Source organism: Lepus europaeus, chromosome 17 (genome assembly GCF_033115175.1).
Source record: "Lepus europaeus isolate LE1 chromosome 17, mLepTim1.pri, whole genome shotgun sequence".
NCBI classification, from domain to species: Eukaryota; Metazoa; Chordata; class Mammalia; order Lagomorpha; family Leporidae; genus Lepus; species Lepus europaeus.
This window is the reverse complement of record NC_084843.1, coordinates 15195738-15200419: the sequence shown is the minus strand read 5'-3', so window position 1 is coordinate 15200419 and position 4682 is coordinate 15195738.

The window sequence follows — 4682 nt, the reverse complement described above, 5'->3', positions numbered from 1 at the left end:
ACATATTTATAAAGCCCTTCCACCTCAAGCCTAGAAGACCATGCTGTGCTAATGGAACTGTCCAGAATGAGTGCCAGTGTGGGGAGAGCAGTGGATCTTGCTATGAGACAAGGCCATTTTTGCTAGCTAAAGGGAAACCTGCATAGTCACTGGTATCACAGGTTTGAACATGGCTACACAAAAAACTTCCATTTCAGACGTTATTATTTCCAAAGGAATCATATATTGAGGTTCAAAAGAAGTGATTCAAAATATGTTTGTACACCTGTGTCCCATTATTTATTGTGTACTCTGAAGAATTACTTTTTACAACTCCTATAACTCATTTGCTGCTAGAACAATTATCTTGCATTATCTCTTTGATGTTAAAAATATTACCTTGTGGGGCCAGTGAGTTAGGCCACTGTTTCCAATGCCAGCATCCCAAATAGGAGTGCCAGCTCCAGTCCCGGCTGCTCTGCTTCCAATCCAGCTCCCTGCTAATGCACCTGGCAAAGCAGTAAAGGTGGCCCAAATACCTGGGCCCTGCCTACCCATATGGGAACTTGGCTGGGGCTCCGGCTCCTGTGCAGCCCTGACGGTTGCAGCCATTTGTGGGGGTAAACAAGTGGATGGAAGAGCTCTCTCTCTCCCTCTGTGTCTCCCCCACCCCAACGCTGCCTTTCAAATAAATACATCTTTTCGGAAAAACAACTTGCTCATAATGTGCATTATAATGAGCTGCAATCTTCATAACCTACATTGGCATTTCTTTACTTTAAAATCATTAGGAGACTCAAAAAATGGAGACGATGGGAACCTCCCAGACCACAGAGGCTCCTGGGTATAGATTTTTCTTCTGCTCTGACAGAACTGGTTTGCTTAAATCTGTACAGACGAGAGCACAATTACCGTAACTCGTATTTGTGCTGCAAAGGGCAGAGGCCGTGTAGCTTCAGCTGTGTCTTGAAGGCCTGCTTGCATTGAACACGCGAGGCGGTGGGCGCTCAGCTCCGGGCCAGCGAGGCAGGGCCGCGCCGCGCGGGGAAGGCTGGGGTGGAATTTGGCTGCAGGCCGGCCTCTGATTTTGATGTTTTCCTTTGTGTAAATGACGGGTTGCTTCTCCTCAAGAGCCGCAGCAGGAAGCCAGGGGCAGAGGGCGGCAATGGAGCCGCCTGGCCCGGCCGGTGCCCGGGGCCGTGCTCGGTGCTCCCCACGAACCGCTGTGTTTTCCGTGGCTCTCTGCGCCCGGCGGAGCCCCCAGGCCCCTGCGGACTCAGGCTCAGGCCTCTGCTTCTCCCACGTCCGGCACTGGGCCTGGCCGTTCCCGGGACTCCCTCCCCCATCCCCACCCCTGCACGGGTTATAGTCCAGGCTCCATGGCCGGCTGGCTGGGAGGCTGCGGGGCCGGACACCTCAGTCCACTCATCCGTCCAAGGGCGACGGCGCCACGCACCTCAGAGGTTCACGCTGAGGACCCAACAGTGCCGGGCACCACGCACGTGGGCACGAACCCTCCCCCTAACTGCAGGTGTTTGCGTGGCCCGGGGCGGGGGGGGGGGGGGGGCCGGGCCTGCACGGACACAGGGATAGATCCCCTCGCTCAGCACTCCCCAAGCCGATAAGCGGCTCTGCAGCCAGGACTCAGCTGGGCTGGAGACTTTGTCCCGGGTTCAGGGCTCCAGGTCTGCTGCTGACAGGGCAGGCAGGGGCAAACGTACAGCTTCCCTCCGGGGCCCTCCCCAAGGGCAGCCACACCCAGCCGGCCACCGGCCGACCCGGATGCCGGCACTCCCGGGCGGAGCGCAGAACAGCCTCGCTGCCTCCAGCTGCAGAAACGAGTGGACCCAGGCCACCAGACGTTCCCGCGTGCGGCCACTGGGGGGCGATGTCTCCAAACAGTCTCCCCACCAGGAATGGCGCTGCCGGGGGCTGGGCCAAGTGGGTTTCCACGATTATTGGATTAGCAGCTCTATTGAAACCACGAAGCTCCTTCCAAAATCCTGCGACATGTGGGTATATTGAACTTTAGACTCCAAAGCGATTGAATGTAGCAGTTTGCATTCCATCAGTTATACAAGGTCAATCGTTCTCAATTTTGGCTCAAGATTAGAATCATTCTAATTAAAACCCTGGCTTTCAGGGCCCCACAAAAGAGCAATTAAATCAGAATCTCTGGAACACGGAGCGGGGGCGTTTGCATATTTTTAACCTCCGCCGGTAATTATAACATTCGTCCTGCAAGATTCTGTGTGAGACATTGATAGCAGACACCAGGGGAAATATTCTTGGAGAAAGTTTTAATGTCAGATTTTCTCCTGCAAATTGGGAGCATTGATGTTTTCTTAGAGGACGAGCTGCTTCACCGCGTTCTAGAAGGGATCCGTGCTAGAGAACTTCTGCATGAAGTCCTCCGGCCTCGGGAAGTCTATTTTCAAACATTAACACTCCTGGAGAGCTAGCAAGGCATTAATGCTCACGTGTGAATTGGTTTACCAGTTAACAAGATAGCTAGGATTCTGAGAAAATTGAGGCCAAGAGAGCTAAATGTTTTAAAGGGAAGGGGGAGGAAGATTTGCACTGGCTTCCAGCCCCACATTATAGATTGTTCTCGAAGAGTCAGAAGCTAAAACAAAACCACCCACAACACCTCTGTCATGACTGACATTTTCCTGTCAATGTCATCTGATGCTGACATTGCCTTTCTAATATTCTGTGCATTTATATGCATGTATCGTGAAGCTGTGAGATCTGCATAATCTTGGCTTATCCTTTTTACTTTATAATATAAACATTTTCCAATGCTTTTTTTTTTTTTTAAAAGATTTACTTATTTACTTGAAAGTCAGAGTTACACAGAGAAAGGAGAGGCAGAGAGAGAGAGAAAGAGGTCTTCCATCTGCTGGTTCACTCCCCAGTTGGCTGCAACGGCCAGAGCTGCGCCGATCTAAAGCAAGGAGCCAGGAGCTTCCTCCAGGTCTCCAACGCGGGTTTAGGGGCCCCAGAACTTGGGCCATCTTCTATTGCTTTCCCAGGCCAAAGCAGAGAGCTGGATTGGAAGTGGAGCAGCTGGGTCTCAAACCAGTGCCCATATGTGGGATGCCGGCGCTTCAGGCTAGGGCATTAACCCACTGTGCCACAGCACCAGCCCCTTCCAATGCTTTTTTTTTTTTTTTCTTTTTTTGACAGGCAGAGTGGACAGTGAGAGAGAGAGAGAGAAAGGTCTTCCTTTTGCCGTTGGTTCACCCTCCAATGGCCGCCGCAGTAGGCGTGCTGCGGCCGGCGCACCGCGCTGATCCGATGGCAGGAGCCAGGTGCTTCTCCTGGTCTCCCATGGGGTGCAGGGCCCAAGCACTTGGGCCATCCTCCACGGCACTCCCTGGCCACAGCAGAGAGCTGGCCTGGAAGAGGGGCAACCGGGATAGGATCGGTGCCCCAACCGGGACTAGAACCCGGTGTGCCGGCACCGCAAGGCTGAGGATTAGCCTAGTGAGCTGTGGCGCCGGCCCCTTCCAACGCTTTTTAAAAATTCTTTGGAAGTGCTATGAATGGCTGCCTGGAATTGCAGCTCAGAAATATGCTTCAAGCCACAACTGCAGTGGAAGACAAGAATGGAGCTTTATGCAGCTGGTAAAAAGTAGCTGTCTTCTGTTGTTGGGTTTACACGTCCTCTTTCCTGGAAGGCACAAGCTGGCATCTCTTGGACCCAATGACGAATTCCTAGAGGGAAAAAAGGGAACTCCTTGGTCAAGCAGGGTGGCCTCACCTAAGCCAAGCACTTGTAGGCAGGACAAGGGGAGAGGGGGGAAGGTGTCACCCATAGAAGCTGCAGGGAGCCCACTTCTCTAACTTTGTGTCTGGGTGGTGGGGCCAAAGCACAAGGGGTTCATGAGTGTCCTCTACAGTGTGTCCCTGCCTTAGCTGCCTCTGGGTTCGTGCAGGGAGACACCGTGTGAGACTCCAAGGACTCTCCTCCAGGGAGCTTGGACTCCAAATGAGGAAAGATATCATCCATTAAATGAGAAATAAAACACAAGGAATGTTTTTACTCTAAAAAATTATTTGAGAAGTAGAGAGACAGACAAGAGAGCTCCTATCCTCTGGTTCATTTCCTGAAAAGGCTGCAACATCAGGGGCTGGGTCAGGCCAAAGCTGGGCTCCAGGAATGCAATCCAGGCCTCCCATGTGGTGGCAGGGACCCAGCCACCGGAGCCACCACCTGCTGCCTCCCAGGGTCTGCATCAGGAGGAAACTGGAGTCAGGAATGGAGCCAGGACTCGAACCCATGCACTCCTCTGTGGGGTGTGGGTATCCGAACCAGCATCTTAACTATTAGGCCAAATGCCTGTCCCTATTTGCTCCTTTTTGTTGCTGAGCAGATATTCTTTGCCAAGTTCTAGAAAAGCACACTTATTATTTCATTGCCTGTTCAGTATTATTCTTACCAGCAAGGTTACCAATATTCCAAATTTACAAATAATAAAATTGAGGGTGGGAGAAGTTAAGTAAGCTGGAATTGGGGAAATGAAAATCCTCAGTGCTGGATCATCTCCCATGGCTGTAGAGTGACTTGCTCTAAACAGAGGAGCAGATAACTGAACGACTCACATATTGGGCATCATCTTAAAGAATCTAAAAAAAAAAAAAAATCCAGGGGCAAGTGCTGTGGCACAGTGGGTTACGATGGCACTTGTGATGCCTGC